General features: G+C 44.4%; 1 protein-coding gene and 1 long non-coding RNA gene across 2 annotated transcripts in view; one reads left to right on the forward strand and one right to left on the reverse strand.

Annotated features, from left to right (window-relative positions):
* The window catches only part of LOC102481931 (transmembrane protein 132B), a 180,113-nt gene that overhangs the window by 93,792 nt on the left and 72,841 nt on the right, over positions 1-13,480 (reverse strand). The window lies entirely within an intron of this gene.
* Positions 11,320-13,480, forward strand: part of LOC102470684 (uncharacterized) — a 3,318-nt gene continuing 1,157 nt past the window's right edge. The window contains exons 1-2 of the long non-coding RNA XR_334383.1: positions 11,320-11,447; positions 12,866-12,936. This is a non-coding gene — a long non-coding RNA (uncharacterized LOC102470684). The remainder of the gene's footprint in view (positions 11,448-12,865; positions 12,937-13,480) is intronic.

Consider the following 13,480-nt stretch of genomic DNA (forward strand, 5'->3'; position numbering starts at 1 on the left):
GGTGGAGGGGGGGGGCGGGGTGCAAGAGTATTTCCAGATGAAAGGCAGAGAGAGGACCGAGACCCTCTATTTCCAAGCAGACAGGAGTTTCAGCAGTCACAGGTGACTGTGTCCGACTTTCTACAGCTAAAACACTTAAAAACAAACACTGTAGCAAACACACAGCAAGAGGTAGGAACAATTCACTGGGAATCACACATGTTCTTTGGGGTCTGCAGACTCAGCCCCCTCTCAGGTCCTGTAACTCCCATTCTGAGAAGAGTGCAAGTTGAACACCCAGAGACACACACTCCGCCACCTTCTCCAAGACAGTCATTACAACTAATGAGGATATTAAGTCAGTTAGGAAAACATTCAGGCCAGAAATTATGCACATTTTCTCTGACACCAGGAAATGGAAATTTTATGATGGCCAAATCCTCAGTGGGTCTTTACAGTACCTGGAAGCTTCAAATTTAGAAGACAATATTATTTAATGGCAAAGTAATTTTCTGGGAGTTGTGGAGGAAGATCATGAATAATTGTCACCGCATCTGGGCCTCTGTTATCAATTCTCACAGCGTTTAGACATAAATATAATGCACTGAGACCCCCATGTTCCTTCAGACCCAGAATTTTTCACATCTGCAGCAGAAATTTGTAATGCTAACCACTTCGTTCTAATAAACTCTCTAAAATATGTCTGTTGAGCAGAAAATCCTTACTCACCCAAGGTAACACAGCCAACAAATAGCAGGCCAAGATTTAATCCCAGACAGTTTAACACCGCAGTCCTCACTTGTAAGTAATACACTATAACACAACATAATAATGCACTAATGATACGATGCACGAATACAATAATATATCAGTAATACAGAAGAATGTGGGCATACATTATACCTGTATGCATAATGCACCCACGTACTCATCGCTGAGAAATCCTTCTAGTTGACGCTGTACCAGTTCTTGTTGCTCAATTATATTATTTTAATTTAAGGTCTCAGGACATATAGGGATGCAGCCCAACCTAACCTTAAATGATATTCTTTCCAGGGTGATTCTGAGTCCCTGTACCATCCCTACTCTGCCCATAGCTGTCTTAATACACACAGAGAAAGAAAGAGAGAGAGAACGAGAGTGAGAGAGAGAGAAGCATGCATTATCTCCTTAGTCTCATGCAATCCTAACATTCTTGCCAATATTTCAACTGAATAACAAGTAGATTCTATAGTCGGTAACTGGTAGGAAAAAAAGACAGAGACAGACAGCAAGACTGAGGTAGATCATAACTAGTTCTTAGAATCCCAGATGGGGAGAAAGAGAAGCTTAGAGTAAGTTTCTTCACGTGAGTGAGATGAGTCAAGAAGCCAGTGGGATCTGTGCAGGGTCTTTATGCTCAAGCTAAGCTGCCTCATCTCACTCAGTTAACACTCAATTTCAGAGTCCAAAGCCCTTCCATGGGATATCCCTAGAGCTGTGAACTTACTCCATTGAGTAAGCTCCAAGAGCTCCGAAATGGAATCTCAGGTAAGTGTTTGATAAAAGAGTAATAAAACGGGGCCAGCAGTGGTGTGGTGGTTAAGGTGCTGGAAACCCCCACATGGCCAACCATGGTGTGAGTCCTGGCTCGCTGTCTCACTTTCCTTCTGTCTGTGTGTCTTTCTCTGGTCAAATGAAAATAAATGAATGAACGAATAAAATTAAATAAATAATTATTAAAAATAATAATAAAACAAGTCATTTCAACAGAGTACCACTATAGGCCCAGACCTAGGTTTGGCATGATAGGTAAGAGAAGGCATTGCACCTCGTTCCAGCACTCACAAAGGTCACCAAGAAGTGAGGAAACTTTGTCCCAGCTAATGCTATTACAGTGTGCTAACATTTCTAATTGTGGTAATAATGCGTAGGCAGCAATTAGTGCTGCTGGCAGGAAGTCATGGCAGCGAATGAGAGTGTAGAAGGGCAAGTGGAACTTTGCCGAGAGGAAAAGGGAAGGAAGGAACAACCTGCAGATCCGCTCCCTTTACCCTCCCACTTTGCAGAAGCCACAAATACGCACACACCGCTGAAATAGAAGGCAGTGTGCAGTGCTCCAATTGGCACGCTCAGGAAGAGATTGCCAGACTGACTTTCTGATTAAGTCGAAATCCAAAGAGGAGTCTTCTCTCTCTTCATTTATGAATAACTTCAGGACATCACCCTGAGACTATTTTCTTCCCTTAGTAAAAAACATTCAAGTGATGAGGGATGCCCTAAGATTTATGAGTCGTTTCCCTGACTTTCAACAGCTGATCATTTAGGGACCTTTGGTTGTAAGCAACAGACACCGACTAAGTAATACAAGCAGAATTTGTAGTATTTTTTGGAGGATACCAGCTCACCCAATTGAAAGAAAACCAGGGGGAAAGCAAAGAGACAAGAGAAGCCCTGGAAGCTTGGGTAGCATAACACATTTTTGCCTCACCACCAACACACATAAAATGAAGACATTCCTACTGCTTTGTGGAACCTTGCATTAATCTACCCAAAGTCCCAGAAGACAGCATCTGATTGGCTGGTCATTGGCCATCCCTCCACCTCCTGGTCAGTGCAGAGTAGGACACCGCAATGTATAGCCCCTTTTGTGATGATCATGATTAGAGAACAGAGCCCCCAGCGACTGAGGGAGGAGATACTGTTGGTAAGTAGCCCAGACCCAGAATAGCCTCACCACACAACCTGTGCACACAGAGAGGACTAGGTTATACAAATACTACCCAAGAAGAGAGGTAAGGTGTGAAAGGACATTAGGGGAGTCTTCTCAGCTCGTATGCCAGTTTCCTGAAAAAGATTCCTCATGGGTTTGGACTTCACATCTATGTTTGTGTCAAGTAATCCTTCCTCTCCCCAGACGGCCGTAACCGGTTGGACCAGAGCAACATCTGAACCATCGGAAGCCAATCATTGTCTGGCAAAGCGTCAATCAGATTTTCTTTTTTATTTTTTAACCAGATTTTTATCTTGATAAATTGAGTTTAAAGACACACAGACATGGGCCAGCATCGGCTGGCCCTGGCAGTTAAGGCAGCCTGATCTAACATGGCTGATGGCATGGTTTGAGTCCTGGACCTGGCAGCTTGAAAAACACACCAGGTGCATGTGCACGTGTGACCAAAATCCAGAAAAGGAGGGAAGAATAAAGAAGGGATTTGGGCACAGCCTTGCCCCATGGTGGGACATGCTTTCTTACATTCCCCCTCTCTTTCTCTGTGTAGTTCACATGCCTTCTGGCAAAATTAGGAAAAAAAAATGCACTGAGTAAAAATGGGAGATGAGTTAAAATTAGGTGCCAAACTCTAAGTGAGTCTCCAGGAATTCCTTCCTTTGGAGCTTTAGGAAATACCCTCGGTTTTGATCACCCCAAAGTGTAGTCATTTAGTGGACCTCTGGATTTTATGAGCTAAAATGGCATATTCCTAATAGATTCCCCTTTTTTTCATGCCTGTGTTTCTATTCTTCCCAAAGCTATAGTTCCTATCTAGCCCAAGATAAATATTTCACCCAGATCTCAGCTATCAGGAAGACAGAGACTGATTGATCTGGTCTTCTTTAAAAAAAAAAAAAATCCTTCAACTGATTAATGAGACAAAATGCTTTTATCTGCACTTTAAAAGAAAGCAAATTGAAAATCCAAAATTCCCAGATAAGTATGTTTGAGCTGTGCCCCAAGACCTCAAAAGTTAATCAATATTAATTGAAGTTGAAAGAATGTAAGAATCCCAACACCAAAAATACAATGATTTTACTCCAGAGTAGGAAGAAATGTATTTAAGTTGTTAGGGAAATAAAGAGACTGTGTTTTCTTTCTTTCTTCTTCTAAATTCATGATAGACCGTGTACACATGAGAGAAAGAGAGAGAGAGAGAGACCCTCCTCCCTCAATAGGCAGGGCTTGGTCCTCCAGTCTCCCAGCCTGCTGGCTTCCTGGACACACCCATGAACACTCAGTATGTTTTCAGGTCAACTGGGCCAGGAACTCAAACCATGGTTGGCATGTGGCTTCCAGCCTCACAATCCAGTATGTTACTGGCTGTGCCACAGAGTCTGGGCCGAAGGGATTTTCTTAAGAAGAAAAATCAGGTGAAGGAAGGGTTAACTGTCTTTTAGCTAAAAGACTCTCCAGAATCCTCTCCCTCAAGAAAAGGAGTGGATTGAAAGAAACAGAGAGAATATGCACAATAAATCAGAGTAATTGCATTACCTGGCCGTCTGCGTGGCTTAGCTTTCTCCCGATAAATTTTTTAAATTATGATAAGATCAGTTTTGAGTGTGAATCTTTTCATAATCCATTCAGGCACCTTTAAGTTAAAGTGAAATATATTGTACTCTAAAAGGGGTATATATATTCAGACTTGATTCAAAACCCACTGAGAAGTAAAGTGTGCAGTTGATGAAGACATAAATTATCATTAGCGCGGGGCTGATGAGAGCCTGGTTCTAATAGAGCGGATATTAAATCAGAATTGCAGCAATGCTTGCCTGAGCCTGATTATAAGCATCCAGACACCTCCTACCGAAGCACAGTCCACGCTCCATATAGAATAGGTTGCTGTCCACCAACAGCTGCGTGCTTAGGGGGGAGAATAGCTCCAACTATATGCTGTTCCACTCAAATCACTGCTCACCACTTGAGCTTCAACAGTGAAAATAAAACACAGATTCCGCTCCGATTTCCTACAGAGAGATCATCTATGAGAAAGACCCTCCTTCCTAGCACATCCATCCCAGTTCACATTCGGGCCTAAGCATTAGGGTATCTTGGTGCAAAGACATTTTGACAACCATGAATAGCTTTTTCATAATACATATTTTCTAAGAACTTTTTGAAGAATCTTCATAATATTATTTTCAAAAGTCAGTCTTGGTGGGAACCAGCAGTTAGCGTAATGGCTATGTCGCTGAACTCCCACATAATCAACCGCGGTTCGTGTCCCGGACCCGGTGGCTTAAAACTCATGCCGGGCGCGTGTGTGTGCGTGCCCAAGATCCCGAGAGGAGAATGGAGGAGAAGGGATTGCAGCGTGACCATCCCCCCTGGGGGGTGATTTCTCGCTTTCTGTCTCTCTGTCTCTCTCTGTCTGTCTGGCGAGTGCACGTGCCCTATAGTGAAAATCTCTCCAAAATAAAAAAAAAAGGTCAGTCTTGGAAATGGTTTCGTGGCTCTCAAAATATGAGACAGAATTGTCACATGCTCCAACAATTCCACTCCTAAGTATATATTCAAGATAATTAAAAACGGTCTTCAAGTGAATACTTGTACACTCATGGAGCAGTCCTAATCACAATATCCAAAAAATGAAAACAACTCAAATACCCACAAGATGATGAATGGATAAACAAAATGTGGAATAAATGTGCGGTGGAATATTATTCAGTCCTAAAAAAGGGATAAAGTTCTGATACATGCTACGATATGGACAAGCCTTGAAAATATTACACTGACTGAAAAAAAGCCAGGCACAAGTAGTCAGATATTATAAGGGATATACTATTATCATCGCCACTTTTTACAGAAAGAACCACAATTTTGAGACTAAAATTACTTTCTTCAGAGATTGTTATATTGAAACTCTCCAAATACCCCTAACTCACACAAAGAACTTGAGAAGGAACCAAACGCTCTCATAAACATCAGTGCAGCATTTGACCCCCATCTTGATCCTTGGGGTAGATTCACTCATCTGACTGTTTAAGGAGCATCTATTAGGCAGCCAACTGTCTCCTGGGTGAGGCGGGTACCATAACAATAAATGAACCAACAAAGTCCCTGCCGCCTTGAAACTGACATTCCAGAACATAGCGACAAATGACCTTAAAAATGTAATTGCTATGGAGGAAAGAGAACAGGGCCTGTAACTGTGACTGGCTGAAGGAGCGACAATTGCAGATGTGTGTCTGGAAGGTCCCTCTTTGGAGGTAACATTAGACAAGAGACTTGAATGATGATAAGGGTCCAGCCAAGTAAGGTCTGAGTACAGAGTCCAGACAGGGTTATGTTATCATTTCGTCAAAGAATCTTGAAGTGTACATGTATATGCAAGTTTTCAGATGGAGGAACTCAAACTCATTAGTAGAAGCTCGATGTGAAGATACACAAAAAGGCATGAATAAACACATCAAGAATCAGAGATGTCCAGATCCGACAAACTGAAAGAAAAGGCCAGGATGGGTGTCAGCAGGTGGCGTGGTGGTTAAGGCACTGGACATTCCCACATGGCTGACCACAGTTTGAGTCCTGAACCTGGTGGCTTGCTTTCTCACTTTCCCTGTGTGTGTGTGTGTGTGTGTGTGTGTGTGGGTGTGTGTGTTTGGACAAATTAAAATAAATGAATGAATAAATAAAATTAAATAAATAATTCTTTAAAAAAGAAAAAGCCAGAATAAGAGGAGCTGGGACTTCTAAGGCCTGGACACCATTCTGTATGCAGAGCTTCCCAGCAGTTGTTGAAGACTGGGTGAGCACTGGTCGGGACAAACTGAGGCGATATAATGACTTTGGGGGTACCGATACACTGTCATGGAACACAGGCCATCAGGAAGAAGGAACCCTTCAGTCACCACTGAGGCCTAAAACCAAGGCCAGGATGTAAAATTTAGAGAACACCAAGAAAACTCAATAATCAAAATAGTAATTATTTTAAAATCAGTTGACCAGATGTCCTGATTACTGGCTGGGTTGACCAGATAACTTAGAAGGCTGTGTTGACTGAATGATCTGTTGAGTAACTAGTTTGTGAAATTATAATGTCTAAAAGGTCATGTTCACTACCTCCACTGGAGACAGGGCCAAGAGTCAGAGTCTGTCCTTATAGGTGGGACACTCTAGGCTGGTGGGAAGCCAGGTCCAGACCTGCCTGCAATCATCTAAACCAGGCTCTAGATTCTTTCCTGCTAACTCATTAGCAGTGGATCGGGTTGGACAGGATGTTGCCACTGGGCCATTCATTCCTAAATACCTGGTAAACACACAAGGCCCTAATGTATTCATTAAAAGAGTTCATGCCTTACCTGCTGAAAACATCAGTTATTTAGTAGCTACCTTGTTCTTCTAATCGACTTCATCAATCAGAAGAATCATTTCAAAGCAACTTAGAAGTGTCATTATTTTTTATCTTTAGACCTTGCTAAAAATAACAGGTGAATTATAATCTTAAATCGCATATAGGAAAGGTCTTCCAAAGTTCATGGCAAGTGTGAATTATGAAAAACCTATGCATGGATTTCAATTTTTTGCATCAAAATAAAATCATACTTTAATGCTACTTTTCTCAAAACTTTTGGCTATCTCCTTATATTTTCTTGGTAATCCCTAATTATTGTGAGGATAAAAAGAAACATGAATCCACGAGGTTTCTGCAGAAGGATTTTCTCATCCCTCTGCTAGTTTCATATTTAATGAGGGATGATTGCCAGGATGAACTGTACTTGGTAGAAACAGTCCATGAAGCAAAAGCGGTGGGGAGAGGGGAGGGTGACACTTAAATAGCAAGGAAGGTGCTTAGGAAGGAAAAGGAAACCTCTGTGAGAACAATAAAGCAGACCCAGGACAGATGCCACGAGTTACCCTGGAAGAGCTCCAGAAAGTGGTTCATAACTCTCACAGTCTTAGAGGTGGGGGGCACATTAAGGGACGAATGAGCTTCCACCTACACCGCTGAGTGTCTGTCCTTCCCTCCGCCTGCAAGTGATTCCTCCCAAGTCTGCAGATTCAACTCCTTTGCCTTCTACTCTCCACTCTACGCTCCCACCTTCAGAGAGGCCCTCCCTGAACAAGCCTCCCCCACCCCCAGCTGTCTCAACTGCATGTTAATCTGAAGCATTATCACTCATTTATGTTATCTCATTTATTTATTCACTTATGTGCTTATTGTCTGTCATTTCCACTATAATATAAACTGGTAATTACAAGTCTTATCTATTCCTATTTCTTGCTTTATTTCTAATATCTACAACAGTTCTGGGCAGACAACAGGCACTTGAGTAATGTTGAAATAAAGTAATGAACTCACGTCATTTGCAGAGTAACCTGAGGGCCAGGAATATTAAATTACAAGTTCAAGCCCACCCAGCTACCTAGCAGCAGAACTAAGACTCACACATTGTGTACTGGTGGTCTGGCCTTTGGGACGCTTGAAGGGAGTCTTGACACTTCAGATTCTTGTCTTTTTTCAATATACATCTTTTAATATATTTATTTAACCGATTATAAAGAACAGATGCATGTGCATAGGAGAGAGAGAGAAACACTTGACCGGCCCGCAATGCTCCTTCCTCAGTCCTGCAGCCCATTAGGATCTTGGGTACCCAAGCACAGGTCTAGTTGTTTTCAAGCCAACCCAGAGGGGTGAGTTCGTAGTCAGCCCTGGCTCCCAGCTTCTAACTCCTCCAGCACTTGGGATTCGCGGTGCTGGGACTAAGCCAGATACTAAGGATCTGGAGCCACACAAGAATGAGGGGGAGAAAAGCATTTACTTTTATACAATCAAGCCTTGAAATCCAGGAGGAAACTAACATCAAATCTTTTGCAAAACACCATTATTGCACCTCCAAAAGATGGTTCGGAAATGTTCCTCGTCGTAAACGACATTAGCAAATTGGAAACTCATTTCACACCAAAGGGCACAGCAGAGTTGCCAGTGAAAGTGAGGGAAGTCTTGTTAATGAGATACAGTGAGACGGAAAACACCACAACGCTTCTTCACAGGGAAACTGCTGTAATTAAGCCAGAGCATGTCGGTGTTATTTAGCAAAATAAATAATTACCCTATGCCCTTGAGGCTGATTGCTAATTTGAGCGCTGGGCTAATACTCTTGCAGTGGGGTCTGGAATCCACTCCAGAACTCTTGCTCGGGGCACCTGAGCGACTTACACAGAGCAACTGCGGGTGACGCAAAGGTGCCTGATGTGGCGCTGGTCGCGTACATGGCAAGTGCAGGAATGTGCGCGTGGCAGGTCGCTCCGGCTGTGACAAGTGGAAAGTTACTCTCCAGCGGTTGCTGACCACCTGCTCAGGCCAGACCATGCCCTGGATGCAGGGGACACAGGGTGACACCATCCCTGATCCTGAGAAGCCACACAGCCCTTGACACTCCTGAGGAGCACAGCATCAGCTTGGGCAGTGGCGATGTCTCGTCTGTGTCCATGAAGCCCCTAATCATTTCGACGCATTGAATGTTAAACACAGGCACACAGGGGAAAGCCATGGCTACTTCGTGCCCATCCCAAGCCCAAAACCTAAAGAGGAAGCAGGCCTGACCCCACGCAGACACCCGACACTCCGAACAAGTCGGAGGAAGGCCTCAGAGCGCAGTCGCCTGGCTCTCACAGCTGCCCAGGCTCAGAGGTCACTCCGAGCAGCGGCGGCCCTGGCCGAAAGCACAGGGTGCAGAGGCTCTCCGGGGAGTGTTATTCACCGTCTGCTTGGGAAGCCTTTAATGGGCAGGTATTACAACACCCGTTCTGGAACAGGATGAAAGGGATAAATTGCCCTCATTCCCTTCCCTGCAATTCCACTCCTCCCAGCAAGGAGAAGCCTGCCATTGGAGGTCGTGACTCCAGAGCTTCCTGGCAAACCAGGGCGACCTGAGATGCCAAGGCCCATGTCCAGGGCTGACAGGTACTTCTCATGTCAGTTCTCCAGGTGCAGACATGGATTTCCGAAGGTCGTCGGGCCAGGCGATCAGAATCGTATACAGAAAATGCAGCAGAAATAAAACGGACTGTAGGAATCTAAAATGTGGAAAGTTATCGGCACAAAGAAAGAAAAATCTATGAAGAAGCAACCGAGTGCTTAGGGAGAAGAAATGTGATTCTGAAATGCACATCACACTGTGAACACATCCCGTTACCACCCGTTCCTACTGCGGCAATAAAAGGACCCAGCAATTCCAACCACTCTGTGGGTTCGCACCCCAGTCTCCAAGGATGGCTGGCTAATGGAGGACGATGGGTATGGCACTTTAAAAACACCTTCCAACTAATGAAAACCCTTCCCCTCACAAGCAGGAGCTGAGTGAAATGGCTGGGTCAGGAAAGGCCTGCAAGTATCAAGTGGGCTCTTTATTTAGCTCAGGAGGAGTGGCTCGATTGATTTTAGTGTACATAGTATCTGGGAGGTGAATTCTCACCCTGCAACCCCTAAGGCAACTGGAACAGCTGGAACACAATGCTCGCAGGACCAAGGTTGAAAGTGTCAACATCACAGGAACCAGTCAGATTTCCAGAGGAAAATTCCGTTCTTGGATCCCAAACTCCATCCCTAGGCTTAGCTACTCAGCTCATTAACATGGGTCCTTAGGCCTTGGGCATGAGACTTCGTATGTGGCCAAACACAAAAACAAAAACAAAAATGCATAACTTCGCAGAGCATAATCAAAGGTTCATAGCTCACTGACTGTAGGTTCCTCGAGTTTTCTTCCAGAGAAAAGACAACAACATTTGATTGGTGGCAGTTGTCTTCAGGAAGCTCGCAGAGACTTTTTTTATTAAAAGTCCTTGTAGAAACTTAACCCGTGCTGATAGATGGCAGCAGCCACTCTGGCTTCAGTGAGCACACAGGAGCAATGCCCCGCTCTCCCAGCCCACCCGCCCCGCACCTGGGTGACACCTATTTATCACTGAGGTCTCAGTTTGATGTCATCTTGGCAGGTCGGCCATGTTTGATCTTTGAGACTATGCAACACCTCCCTGTTTTACACACTCTAAGTTCCTACTATTTCTCTTTCATGACATTCTTGTAATAATTAATAGATAATTCTTTAAAACCCAGCTTCACTCCAGGAAAACGGAAACTGTTCTGTTCTGACAGAACGATATAGTACCCCATAACGTAGCACAGCACGTGTAGCAGGTACTCAGTGAAAATAAAATTATCGATTTACTTGTGTACTTATTTATCTGGGTGAAAGGATGAATTAATATTCACTCAGGAATCAAACTGACTGAAGAATCACACATTCTCGGAGTTAAATTATCAACTTGGTTGGAAATCCAAGTGTAAGAGATACATATTATCTTAGCCAGCCTGACATCTACTTCCTTTGTTCTTATAACAGCAGACCTTTTGGCAAAAGACCCTGTGGGACCTTGTGGTTTGGATGGAGTTAACGCTATTTGCATTCTTGGAGTTGCGCATGAGCGGTTGGCTAATTAGCATATTCCATCCCATTGGTCATGGTGATTGGTTTAGACATGGACACAAAACTCAGTCTGAACCAATCAGATCCAAGCTGAGACTGTCATGGAGTCACTGGGATAGGATGTTCTGTTTGGGGGAAGATTGCACAACTGAAATCTTAGAGCTACTAGGGCCATCTTGTCACCCAGTGGAAATCAACAAAACCAACACAAAGCTAAAAGATCTTCATCTAGAAGTAGATTCCTGATGAGATTATTACAGCGCCTAGATCCAGCTGTGCCTGAGGTCGGGTGTACCCTTGGGTTGGTTTGTTTGTTTTTAATGTGTGCTCATTTCCTTTGTGGATTAAGCCATTTGAACTGAGTTTCTGTTGCTTAAGGAGAATCTTAAACAAAACATTTATTTGTCAGTCAAACCACCCTGTGCACACAATAAGGGCAAAAGAAATCAGAATTCTGTGAAAGAAAGTTTTCAGGAGAGTTGTTGAAACAGGGATGGATCGTGAAGGGTACTCATGTAGCAGATCAAAGAGGGACATCCTGGGGGCAAGTAGGACAGCACAGAGAAGTGGTGGCCAGCAGGTGAGGAGGCCAGTGGGACACCAGGGAAGAGGAGCAGGTGGCTGTGGTAGTCAGGAAGAAATGCCCCAGATATAAGGGTCAGGGTGAGACCTGAGGCTCAAGAGAAGAAAACAGCAGAGTCAAAAGTGCCCCCAGCAGCTGATGGGACAGGGCCACCTACAGCCAGCCCTAGGGCAGAGGTCACTAACTGCTGTGAATGTGTTGTCTCCTGTCCTTCAATGTGTCAATGATCAGAAAGTGAGAGATTCTTTCTTTTTCCCTTGATTCCCTTCCTCTCACCCACCCCCATTTAGGGGACACAAAAATGGAAAATGTATCTGTTGATGGTAATATGTATGGTAACATCTTTGACTGAACCACTATATAGCATATTCATGATGGGCAGATTCATTTGGTATGCTGTAATGATACTCAGTGATTGAATGTAAAATAAATACATAAATAAGAAAAAGGTGGGGGAAAAGTGAGTGATTCTACCTCAAATTCAGATGTCTATCTGCTCTTCCAACAAGAGAAGATCATGCATCTCTGGCCCCACGGCCCTCTGTGGCCACCATCTGCTGAAGCTGAGGGCACCTCCCCCCAGAAGGGCAGGCTCTCAGGTTGCTGTCAGTCTACCTCTCTCCACTTCCTCACCTGGCCCATATCCTGTCTTCCTGTGGCCAGTCTGGCCAACCAGCATTGGTGTGTCCAACCGTGAGCAAGAGCTCTCCTCCTATCAGCATCACGGGCTCTAAGTGTGTCTCTGAATTCCAAGGAGGACCCACAGCCCCACTTAAAGGAGGTCCACGTGCTCCAGCCTTAGCTGTCTGGGCATTGCCAGCACCTCCCCTGTTGAGGATTCTGGACTGACTCAGAGACCCTTTCTCACTCTGCTCACCTCCCAAATGCCTCTATTATTCAAATGTGTCAGGAAGCCCTTTGCAACGAACAGTCTCATAACTCAGATTACTCCATTAGGGAGAGACCCACGCCCCTTCCCTTGGTTTCAGTAATGAAACTATAGAAGAGGAGAAAACATGAAAACAGAAATAACTTTCTGGGAGGTTCAAAAGTTTAAAAAGCTTTTCAAAGAGCTTCTGGAATAAAAGTAACAAACATTACATTTCATCGTCTTCAAAGGGGCAGAATTAAAAGATTGTAAGAAATGCCAAGAATGGATTTTGTAAAACTTTCCAGCATCTTCCCTGTGGGTGAGTAGCCAGAACCAGCCTGCAGGAGAACTGGTTTTCCTTCAGACCCAGTGCTTATAATAGGCACTAATGATGCCAGCCCCAGTGGTCTTCAACTCGGTTTTCCTTCCTCCTTTCACTGGGCTACGAATGGAGAATAATGGGAAGGCCAAGAACTCTCAGATGGTTGAACAATCCTGTTCAAGAGGGAGACAAATTGAACTGGAGGAGAGATGATGCATCCGGTTCAATGACAAAAAAAATCAAGCTGTGTTCTCAGTAGCTTTAGAAAATGCGCCTCAGGACCTTGTTGCTCTGGTGCAGCCTTGGGTAACCCCAGGACCCTGCATGGCTGAGAGCCACATGGCCATGGGACATCCAGATCCCCTAGCTGACCTGAAAACACACTGAGCACCCGGGTTCCTGAGGCGCTGTAGGGCAGGGGAAGGGGGCTGTGGTGTGATGAGACCCTGGCAAGGGTGCTTCTCTTATGCACGTGCTCTCTATCATAAAAAAGGAGAGGAGAAGAGAGGAGAGGAGAGGACACGAGGGGAGGGGAGGGGAG

Source organism: Tupaia chinensis, unplaced genomic scaffold (assembly GCF_000334495.1).
Source record: "Tupaia chinensis unplaced genomic scaffold, TupChi_1.0 Scaffold000211_1, whole genome shotgun sequence".
NCBI lineage: Eukaryota > Metazoa > Chordata > Mammalia > Scandentia > Tupaiidae > Tupaia > Tupaia belangeri.